Below are 12,473 nucleotides of genomic sequence, written 5' to 3' on the forward strand. Positions count from 1 at the left end.
GTCATCCTAAGACACAGACCATTTTTTTAAAGATTTTATTTATTTATTCATGATAGACACACAGAGAGAGAGAGAGAGGCAGAGACACAGGCAGAGGGAGAAGCAGGCCCCATGCAGGGAGCCCGACATGGGACTCGATCCCGGGTCTCCAGGATCACACCCTGGGCTGCAGGCAGCACTAAATTGCTGCGCCACCAGGGCTGCCCAAGAGATAGACTATTTGATTCAAGGAGGAAAGGAAGGGAAATGAGGCAAATACTTTTAAATTCATACAATGAATTAGAAGCTAAGATATTTAACCACCAGCATTTACTGAGCTAAACAGGTATGAGCCTCTATGCTAGCACTTTTATGCTCCTGCTCTCTCATATAATCATCGCATCTATTCTCTGACATTGGTGAAGCAGATCCCTCTTTTCCAAGTGAGGAAAGCTTAGCAGAAAAGGGATAACTTGCTCAAGGTCTCCTTATATAAGAAGTGGTGAGTTCAGAACTTAAACTCCCAAGTCTGGATCCAAATTCTAAGGTTTCTCATGCTACCATTTCATGTGCCCTACTGTTGACTTATGCAGAAGGTAAAATCTTGACCCTTATATTGGAAAGAATAGGGGTGTAGGATACAATTTTTTGACCAATTTACAGCCACAGACACTATTAAATAGGAGGACAACTTCATTGCCTCTCTATACCACTGAGATAAAGACGTACCTCAACTTCTCTGTCAAATGAAGAATAAGCTAGATCTTGCTCTAGCTTGAACCAGAGATTAATAGTTTTTTTATTTTTATTTATTTATTCAGAGAGAGCGAGACAGAGGCAGAGACACAGGCAGAGGGAGAAGCAGGCCCCATGCAGGAAGCCCGATGTGGAACTTGATCCTGGGTCTCCAGGATCACACCCCGGGCTGCAGGTGGCGCTAAACCGCTGCACCACTGGGGCTGCCCAGATTAATAGGTTTTAACAGAACTGTGAAATTCTGGAGTCTCCATCTATAATGATTTCGTTGGGTTGTATAGTGGTCCAATTGCAGCTCAGCGGGTTACATAGAGCAAGTTTTCCTTACTCACTCACCATCTCCTTCTACCTCATGGCTTCTCTTCCAAAACCTTCTCTGGGTATTTTCTTAAATAGGCTTCATAATCAGAAATATAAAGAGAATCACAGCAATGCCAACTCCACCCCCGGGACTGGTTCCTGAAGGCATGCTTCAGACCCTTCACTTGCTTTTCAGACAAGAGTAGAAATAATTGGGCTGCACTAGGTCTATTTTTATGAAATTATTCTGAAGAACAGCCATTATGTAGGGAAGATTCTACCTTTTCCATCTCCACGGGCTCGCTGAATGAGGACAGCGGTGAGTGAAAAAGTGGTTGTAAGCTTTTAAAACCACCACATCTCACACATAGTTGGTTGTTTACATGCTTCAGTGGGCATGGCCTGGAAGCCCAAACTAAAAAGTAAAATACCCATTACTAGCTCTAATTTATTGACAATTCTTGTCTACGCTGTCCAGGACTATGTGATAGGCTCAGGAAAAAAAATCCTTATAAACATATAAATTTGCATCATAAAATCAAATGTCATGATTATGAAACCATGGGATAGTCTGTCAGTGGGTAGAATATTTGTTTTTATGATGGATCCCAGAGGGGGAGGTAGACCTGTACAGTGCGTGATTTCCCATCTGAGCTCTTCTGTCTCCTGAGATTTGCGGTGACTTCGGTGCCTTTCACTTATACAAGTGATTTAGGGCAAGTGAAGGTGTCCAGGCCAAAGATGTTGGCTCTAATGCTGGTCCTGCTGGCGGAATTCACTCCATTTAGATAAATTCCCTCATCTCTAGACTGTGTGGATGGGACTGGGTGATTTCTTTCTCCAGAAGCCTCAAATTCTAGAGACTCCTTCTTCTACTCCCTCCACCCTCTTCACACACGGGCTTCTTCACCTCTTCCCCTTCCCATGGCAAATGCCACTGGAACCAGGGGTGACCAGGTGAACTGGTGGGGTTGTCAGACTCTAGAACACTGATGGGGCCAATTTCAGCATGAGGCAGGGGCACCATAAGGGGAATGCTCACTTGGGAGTGGAATGCACTTGGAAGTAGCTTTCCTTTCCTGCTCTCAGGCGTGCAGCTGGAGTGGGAAGTGGACCCAAGGCTTGTTCTCTGAACTTCTCTACTCCCTCTTCTTTGACAACAGCCAAGCCCAAGCCCAGTCTCCAGATGCAGTTTAGTGGCCATCTCAGGCATCAGATTGGAAACAATTAAATTTTTTCCCCTGGTCTCTCCTCTCTCTCTCTCCCTGTCCTTCCATTCCCAGGCAGCTGATGGGTGATGGACTGGGTGTAACTAGTTGGGGGAAAATGAAACATTGTACTCCTATAGTCCAGTTGGCTTTACTGAAATTCTGTGGAATGAGACTTCAAGCCCAAACCAACTGCCAAACATGTGGTTTTAGCCATTTATTTTCCATGTGTTCCATTTGGCTGTGCTTTCCCAGAGAAAATTTCAGGGAGGGTGGGGGGTTGGGGCTGGATAGGTGGGAGGCAGATGTTCTGAATTCCTTGGCTTTAACACAACTGTCCCCAAGAATAGCACAGTTACCAATAAGATGGTTTGGAGAACGCTCTTTGATTTCAGAAACAAACTAAGCAATTTTATCAGAAGTTAGCTTAGACTCTGATTAATAGAGTTTGCATAATATATAAGCTCTTACCTGACAAACATATGGCAAAAATTCATTTGACTGAATTAATTCACATATAGTATAAATCTCTCTTTCTCAGAGTATCTCTAGTTCTATCACTTTTTCCCCATCTGTTTCTCTCTCTCTCTCTCTCTCTCTCTCTCTCTCTCACACACACACACACTCCCCCCGCCCCACCGTGTGACCATGCAGGGACACAAGGCCTAACATGGAGAGGGACTAAGAGTCTACTCCTTCCCAGCAAGCCATCTGTACCAGGAAGCCTCCTGAGCCAGAGCCCAAAGAAGAAATAGCATAATTGGTCTCAGTTTTTCCTATCCGAAGCCCACATACATGCCCACCTTGTAGCACAGGCATCTGGCTTCTACACCCCGGCATTTCCGCACCCACCAGGAGCTCTGCACCTCAAACCAGTGGCTGCAACTCTGGATAGTGGGTTCTCAAGGACATATCCTGGATGGAGAAAATGTGCAGGCAAGAGGCAGCTGCCCTCGGCGCCCAGGGAGCCCAGTCCGTAGAGCACGCTCCTCTCCAGCAAAGCCTAACTGAACTCCCATCCAGCTCCTCCTGGAGGGCCCTGACCCACCGCTAATGAAACTTGCCGGGTCCTTAGCCTCCCATTCTGTCATGAGAATCCTGTCATTTCCACACCACTGACTGGAGCCTAAATGCTGCTTTGGATACAGAAGAAAGGGAAATAAAGCTGAAAGAATATTCAGCAGCCACTTCCTCAGGCAGTTACAAAAATTCAGCTGGGAGGACGATGTCTGGCTTCCCAGAGAAGAAAGGGGAGGGAGGAAAGACAAAACATTCATGAGCTGTCAAACACCAGAGCTCCTTCAGGAAGGACTTGGTCTCCACAGTGATAGCAAATGCAGGTACATCAAGGACCTTTCGTTTCTCCTAGTGCTCCCTCAGCAGCTCTCAAGCTGTTGCCATTAAGCGACTCTAATGTTCTCTACTGCGCGAGCCTATTTCCAGTACTTAGACGTGGGGTGGTCCTTCCGTCCCAGAACCTGGGCACTGGAGCCTAGTAGAGGCAGTTTGGCCCAGTCCCCTCAGTCACAATGGCTCAGAGTGCAATGACGGGCCAGTACCAAACCCAGTGTGGTTCCCTAGAGCCCAGAGAGGAAGAACTGTGCCAGGGAGCACACTTGGCACCACACCACAGCAGGGCAGAGCTGCGGTGAGGGAAAGGCCCACAGGAGGGAAGATGGCGATGATGTTCCTTGGAGACATTCCCGTTTCTCCCCAGGGCTGACCAGAGGTGCTGGGGACACTGCATTCCTTAGGATGGCAAAGGGTAAAGAAGTCCTTTCCGAAGTGATCACGGGTGCTCCTTACCCCATCTGGCTTCCTCAACCTCCAGGCAGATAATTCGCGGCCCCAGCCAAGATTACATCCGGTATCTATGGTAAGAATATTACACATTCAGAGGAAAGTCTTCGGTGATGCAGAATGGTATACTGTGAAAGGCGAAACTCCTCTCCTGGTCCACCTAACCACCCTCCTGTACTCACTGCTTGCCCTGGCCACAAGTAACCAGGCTCCACGGTCTACCTCATATCCTTCAGGAAATGACTGACACACATGCAGTTGTATCTCAATGTAATACTTTTGAAAGTATTCACAGGGAATCACACAGAGCATCCTGTTTCATCACTTGCTTGTTTAACTTAATATATTTGGACACTTTCCATGTCGGTACACTCACATCTAACTCATTCTTCTTAAGAACCAAATATGGGTGGGGCAGACCATAATTTAATGAGTCCTCTCATTAGTGACCATGAGGTAACTTGCAGTTGTTATCACAAGCCGTGCTGCAGTTAGATTATTTGTACATATATCTTTGTGTACCTATACAGGCATAACTTAGAAGTGGAATCCTTGCCTTAAAAAAGTATGTATATTATAAATTTAGATAGATGAAATCATATTGCTCTCAACAATAGTAACTGAAAGTAAAATGTTGGCTTTTCCACATCCTTGCCAACATGCAGTGTTCACCAGCAGACAAAAATTGTATTTTATTGTTTTACTTTCCATTTCTTTAATTATGAATAAAATTGGGAATATAACCACTCATTATAAATCCTAATCCTATTTTACAATGCCCTATTTGTACACATACAGATACATACCCAGAAACACATTTCCTTCATGAATTACTTGTTCATATCCCTCAGCCATTTTCTTTTGGATTGTTCATTTACTCTTCCTGATCTGTAAGAATATATATATATATACATATATATACACGTGTGTTTATATACATATGTGTGTATATATATATATGAAATTACTATGTCTTTATCATATACCTTCACATTTTTTCCTACTTCATCCTTTGAACTGTTTGTACTTTGTTTACAGTATTATTATAATGCTGAAGTTTTCACATTTTAAAAAATATAACCCAATTTATCAACCTTTTGCTTTATAACATCTGGGTTTTATGTCAGACCCCAAGCACTTTCCCATTCCAAATTATCTTTTAAATTACTGGTATTTTTCTTCCAGCACTATTATTACTTAATTCCTTAATTATAAATTTTTTTTACCCTTTTGGAATTTATTTTGGTGTAAAACATGAGGTGAAGAGCCAACTATATATATTGTTCCCAGATTTCCAGTTGCCCAAATATAATTTATTACATAATCTAATTTTGACTTTTTAATTCCAAATACTATCCTACACGTCAAATTCAAAACATATGCAGTTTATTTCTAGACTCTAATCTGTTCATCGATTTGCTACTTCTACCTTGATTATAAGCTGATTTAATTACTCTAACTTTATTATGCATTTCAATATCTGGTAGGGCTAGTCTTCATAGCTCTTCTTTAATATGTTTTATTTTCAGAACGCCTGGGTGGCTCAGTGGTTGAGCATCTGCCTCTGGCTAAGGCGTGATCTTGGGGTTCTGGGATTGAGTCATAGGGCTCCCTACAAGAAGCCTGCTTCTCCCTTTGCCTGTGTCTCTGCCTCTTGTGAATAAATAAATAAAATCTTTAAAAAAAGATATGTTTTATTTTCAAGGTGGAAAAGTTGCAAGCAGATTTCCCCTTCAAAGGTGGTGGCTTGGGTTTGCTTTGAGGGGTAAAGTCCTCTTTTTCTGTGAAAAGCCACTCAAGTGGGTTGTAGGGCTATAGGGTACCCACCCACAGCCCAGGAAACAATTCAAATGCAAATCCAAATGCACTCTGTTCCATCTGAAGCCAAAGGTTCTGTTTAGAAATGTAAATTGGGTGAGCACTGGGTGTTATTCTGTATGTTGGCAAATTGAACACCAATAAAAAATAAATTTATTATTAAAAAAAAAGAAATGTAAATGGGGCAGATTTTTTAAAAAGAGATCTAGGTTTCTACAGTTTATATAGCCAACAGAGAAATGTTTCTTCCTAAGTGTGGAATTTTAATGTCCTATTCATATCACGAGCGCATGTGGCACAGGAATGTGTGTCTCTCAGCGGCAGAGATGAAATGGAAGAGCCAGCATGAGAGAGAGGCCTGTGTGGAGGCCTGATGTTCTCCTCACCCAACAGTACCACAGAGAATGTGAAATAGAACAGGCTGGAACTGGTGCAGTCCACCCTGGGCCTGGGCTCTTTGTTCCACAATTGGTATCATGAACAATGAAACACCTTGAATTAGGAAAATGTATATTGGTAAATCTCAGAGTTCTGATTTATTCTAGAGCCTTCAGAGAAACCTTGTAGAGGCCTCATTTAGGCAACAGGCTTAAGCAAGGAAACTTGGGGTGACTGGGTGATGGGTGAGCATGTGATGGGATGAGCACTGGCTGTTATAACCAACTGATGAATTAATGAAAACTACATCCAAAACTAATGATATGTGGGCTAGTTGAATTTAAATAAATCAAAAGCAAAAGAAACTTGATCAAGGTTAAAGGGCCCACAACAACCACGGAGCTGAATGCAAACAGGTTCATGAAGCGACCCACCTCAAAATAGCCATAGGCCCTAACTGACCAATTACACCCAGGTATAGTTCCTAAGATTACCAGAAAGGGGGAGTATTCCATTCCATACATTCCCCATACTCCCTCACCCTGCCCTATAACTGTAGCCGCTCACCACCGCCCACTGCTTCCTTGCAGTGTGTATTCAATAAACTATCTCCTTTTTTCTGCCTTCAGTGAATCCTTTCACTGCCCATACCGTTTGCTGGCTTCTACTCAGTTGGATCACCGCACATTTGGGGGCCCCCATCTGATGGGGAGAGACACCACAAAGACCTTACTCCTGTGGCCTCTTCATTCAGGGTAATGAATATTCCCAGTCATCCGCAGGAAAGGAGGTGGGGAAACGTGGATGTTTGGTGGTCTTTAGGGTTTGGGGTCTAGACTCCAGGGAAGAGAGATGTGCTTGAGGGCACTGCCCTGGGGGTGGTTAAGCAGCAAACTGTGGGCTACACTGGAAGGGGAGTGGGGGAAAGAGGTAGACCTTATAGATGACCTCACAGAGGGGCTTTGAAGGCCATCAGAACTACATTTCTGTTTGCATTCTCTCTGCTGTTACTTTCTTCTGAAATCCCCAAGCCTTAGTAAAGCTTTGGGCCATACAACAGGCAATTATGAGGGGATTAAGGGGTGTGACTGTGCCCACCTGGGGGAAACTACTCATGAGGCATCCAACTACAGGGGGGCGAGATCTAGGGAACCAGGGGGTTCAGATGAGTCAGCAGGAAATGAACTGGCAGAGGGCAGAGAGCAATTGGATGGATTTAGGAGTGACAAATATGACTGGTTTCTGTACTACGAGCATTTCCCAGGGAATCCCAGAAATACCTATGTAGGGAAGCCTGGAATACACTGGAATTTCGACAGGCAGTCAAATTTGCTTACTAAGGGGGAAAATGTGGAGCTCCTGAGTGGCTCAGTTGGTTGAGTGTCATTTTATTTTTTAAGATTTTATTTATTTATTTATTTATTTATTTAATTTATTTTCTTATTGGAGTTCAATTTGCCAACATATACCATAACACCGTGCTCATCCATCAAGTGCCACAGTCAGTACCTGTCACCTGAACCCACCCACCCCCCCGCCCACCACCCCTTCCACTACTCCTTGTTCATTTCCCAGAGTTAGGAGTCTCTCATGTGCTGTCTCCCTTTCTCATATTTCCCACTCATTTTCTCTCCTTTCCCCTTTATTCCTTTTCACTATTTCTTATATTCCCCAAACGAATGAGACCATATAATGTTTGTTCTTCTCCGATTGACTTACTTCACTCAGCATAATACCCTCCAGTTCTATCCATGTCGAAGCAAATGGTGGGTATTTGTTGTTTCTAACAGCTGAGTAATATTCCATTGTATACATAGACCACATCTTCTTTATCCACTCATCTTTCAGTGGACACCGAGGCTCCTTTCACAGTTTGGCTATTGTGGACATTACTGCTATAAACATTGGGGTGCGGGTGTCTTGGCTCTTCACTGCATCTGTACCTTTGGGGTAAATCCCCAGCAGTACAATTGCTGGACTGTAGCACAGGTCTATTTTTAACTCTTTGAGGAACCTCCACACAGTTTTCCAGAGTGGCTGCACCAGTTCACATTCCCACCAACAGTGCAAGAGGGCTCCCCTTTCTTCACATCTTCTCCAATAGTTGTTGTTTCCTCTTTTGTTCATATTCCCCATTCTCACTGGTGTGAGGTGGTATCTCATTGTGGTTTTGATGTATATTTCCCTGATGGCAAGTGATGCAGAGCATTTTCTCATGTATGTGTTGGCCATGTCTATGTCTTCCTCTGTGAGATTTCTCTTCATGTCTTTTGTTCATTTCATGATTGGATTTTTTGTTTCTTTGGTGTTGAGTTTAATAAGTTCTTTATAGATCTTGGATACTAGCCCTTTATCTGATATGTGATTTGCAAATATCTTCTCACATTCTGTAGCTTGTCTTTTAGTTTTGTTGACTGTTTCTTTTGCTGTGCAGAAGCTACTTACCTTGATTAAGTCCCAATTGTTCATTTTTGCTTTTGTTTCCCCTGCCTTTGTAGATGTATCTTGCAAGAAGTTGCAATGGCCAAGTTCAAAAAGGGTGTTGCCCGTGTTCTCCTCTAGGATTTTGATGGACTCTTGTCTCACATTTAGACCTTTCATCCATTTTGAGTTTATCTTTGTGTATGGTGCAAGAGAGTGGTCTAGTTTCATTCTTCTGCATGTGGATGTCCAATTTTCCCAGCACCATTTATTGAAGAGGCTGTCCTTTTTCCAGTGGATAGTCTTTCCTACTTTGTCGAATATCAGTTGACCATAGAGTTGAGGGCCCATTTCTGGATTCTCTATTCTGTTCCATTGATCTATGTGTCTGTTTTTGTACCAGTACCACACTGTCTTGATGATCACAGCTTTGTAGTACAACTTGAAATCTGGTGTTGTGATGCCCCCAGCTCTGGTTTTCTTTTTCATTATTCCCCAGCTATTCGGGGTCTTTTCTGATTCCACACAAATCTTAAGATGATTTGTTCCAATTCTCTGAAGAAAGTCCATGATGTTTTGATAGGGATTTCATTAAATGTCTAAATTGCCCTGGGCAGCATAGACATTTTCACAATCTTAATTCTGCAAATCCATGAGCATGGATATTTTTCCATCTCTTTGTGTCTTCCTCGATTTCTTTCAGAAGTGTTCTCTAGATTTTAGGGTATAGATCCTTTACCTCTTTGGTTAGGTTTATTCCTAGGTATCTTATGCTTTTGGGTGCAACTGTAAATGGGATTGACTCCTTAATTTCTCTTTCTTCAGTCTCATTGTTAGTGTATAGAAATGCCATTGATTTCTGGGCATTGATTTTGTATCCTGCCACACTGCCGAATTGCTGTATGAGTTCTAGCAATCATGAGTCTTTTGGGTTTTCTATGTACAGTGTCATGGCATCTGCAAAGAGGGAGAGTTTGACTTCTTCTTTGCCAATTTGAATGCCTTTAATGTCTTTTTGTTGTCTGACTGCTGAGGCTAGGGCTTTTAGTACTATGTTGAATAGCAGTGGTGAGAGTGGACATCCCTGTCTTGTTCCTGATCTTAGGGGAAAGGCTCCCAGTGCTTCCCCATTGAGAATGATATTTGCTGTGGGCTTTTTGTAGATGGCTTTTAAGATGTCAAGGAAAGTTCCCTCTATCCCTACACTCAGAAGAGTTTTGATCAGGAATGGATGCTGTATTTTGTCAAATGCTTTCTCTACATCTATTGAGAGAATCATATGGTTCTTGTTTTTTTCTCTTGTTGTTATGATCTATCATGTTGATTGCTTAACGAGTGTTGAACCAGCCTTGCATCCCGGGGATAAATCCTACTTGGTCATGGTGAATAATCTTCTTAATGTACTGTTGGATCCTATTGGCTAGTGTCCTGTTGAGAGTTTTTGCATTTGTGTTCATCAGGGATATTGGTCTATAATTCTCCTTTTTGGTAGGGTACTTGTCTGGTTTTGGAATTAAGGTGATGCTGGCCTCATAAAACTAATTTGGAAGTATTCCATCCCTTTCTATCTTTCAGAACAGCTTTAGTAGAGTAGGTATTGTTTCTTCTTTAAACATTTGATAGAATTTCCCCGGGAAGCCATCTGGCCCTGGACCTTTGTGTCATGGGAGGTTTTGGATGACTGCTTCAATTTCCTCCCTGGTTATTGGCCTGTTCAGGTTTTCTATTTCTTCCAGTTCCAGTTTTGGTAGTTTGTGGTTTTCCAGAAATGCATCCATGTCTTCTAGATTGCCTAATTTATTGGCGTATACCTGCTCATAATATGTTTTTAAAATAATTTGTATTTCCTTGGTATTGGTTGTGATCCCCCTTTTTCATTCATGATTATATTAATTAGAGTTTTTCTCTCTTTTTTTTAAGCTTGAGTGTCAACTCTTGATTCCAGCTCAGATCATGATCTCAGGGTCATAGGATAGAGCCCCGCCAAAGGGCTCCATGCTCAGTGGGGAGTCTGCTTGAGATTCTCCCTCTCCCTCTCTCCTCCTCCTCACTACCCCACTTTTACTCATGTGCTGTCTCCCTCTTTCAAAAAAATTTTGTTTTTAAATATTTTATCTATTTATTTGACACAGAGAGATAGAGTACAAGCAGGGGGAGCAACAGAGGGAGAGAAAGAAGCAGGCTCTCTGCTGAACAGGGAGCCCAATGAGAGGCTGTATCCCAGGACCCTGAGTTCATGATCTGAGTCGAAGGCTGATGCTAACTGACCTAGCCACCCAGGCGTCCCTCAAAAAATTTTTTTAAATAAAAATCTAAGAGGGGGAAAAAATCTAAGAAGGAAATGTGACCTCACATCTATTAATGAAGGGTCATTTCTGTGGCAAATGTTTCACTTTCTGTGAACTCTAATTTTGCTGCTTAAGATAAGGTATGCTTTTCCTCATCAATTATACCACGTTTTTCAGATAAGCCAGTTTGTGTCTTGGCCTTACCCAACTGACAGTTATCAAATAATCCAGTAAATCCTATCAAGGCAAGAAGATTCTCTTTCTTCAACAATTGAACAAAAATTAAAATCCAACTTATCCAGGTAGTTACCCTGATTCGGCTCTTAGCCAACTGAGGACTCTTGGTTGCAGCCTTGGCTGGTGAGTAGAGAGAAGCCCCCAGTGATGGATGGCTCTGGCATTTCCCCATGGATATGGCCTGTGGAGGACTTTGCTCTTCCAGGTATTGCTAAATAAAAATAATTACAGAACTGAGGCTCCTTTGAGATCATACTATCCTTTCCCTCTCTCTTCTCTCAAGCTAGGTAAGCAGATCTAACATCTGAGCCTTCCTCCAAGCCTCACATGCCTTTAGACTATCTTTTTGAGTCCTTGTTTCAATACAAGCTTCCTCTGTATTCCTTTGAAATAAATTTAAACCAGATATAACTTTGGATTTGGGGAAATACTTGTATCCCGCTACAGACAACTTTTAATGTGATTCTCACTTAAGATTACCAAGTCTTTAAGCAGTCATGAAAGACTATCTTTTGACTCATGGGCCAGTAGTTCTTATGAGTTCACTGATCCATTTAATATGCATTTATGAGCATGTGTCTATTGTACTCACAACTCTATGCCATAGATAATAGAGGTACAGATGATAATACTAGCTTTCATTTCAATAATAATATATTTTAAATAATTTCCAAATGCATTACCTCATTTACTCTTAAGTAGAAGAATTGTCTGTGCCTTAAAAGAAATGTAGACTCTGGGGGAACAATATATCCCATGCCAGTGCAAAAATACAATAAACTTTATACTTTCTGTCATGTTTTATAAAATAAGAAAATTCACATGAGGTCAGCTTAACCTCAAAAGGATTCTTGGAGGCAGCTGACTCAGTTTGTGTGGTAGGTTTTTTTTAATCTTGGGATGAACATGAATCTTTTTTTTTTTTTTTTGAGGGGAGTCAGTGGAGGGGCACAGGGAGAGGGAGAGAAAATCCCAAACACAGAGCCTGATGCTGGAATTGATCCCATGACCTTGAGATCATGACCTGAGCCAAAATCAAGGGTTGGATACTCAACTGACTGAACCACCCAGGTGCCCTGAACATGAATGATTTTTTTAAAAAATTATTTTTCATATAATCACAGTATACAAAAATGAAAATAATGGAATGGAGCATATACTGGAGTGTTTCCTTCCATTAATTTTCTTTAATATGCTATATATCTGTATCTCTGTATGTAGCTTTTAATTAATATTAGGACATAAATGCTTATATGCTGCTGCAGAGTGTTTATAACCATCATTTTAA

General features: G+C 42.0%; 1 protein-coding gene across 5 annotated transcripts in view; it reads right to left on the reverse strand.

The window, feature by feature from the left end:
- ANKRD1 (ankyrin repeat domain 1) overlaps positions 1-12,473 on the reverse strand; it is a 524,644-nt gene that overhangs the window by 322,565 nt on the left and 189,606 nt on the right. The gene's annotated exons all lie outside the window — the stretch shown is intronic.

This window comes from Canis lupus, chromosome 28, assembly GCF_003254725.2.
Source record: "Canis lupus dingo isolate Sandy chromosome 28, ASM325472v2, whole genome shotgun sequence".
Lineage (NCBI taxonomy): Eukaryota > Metazoa > Chordata > Mammalia > Carnivora > Canidae > Canis > Canis lupus.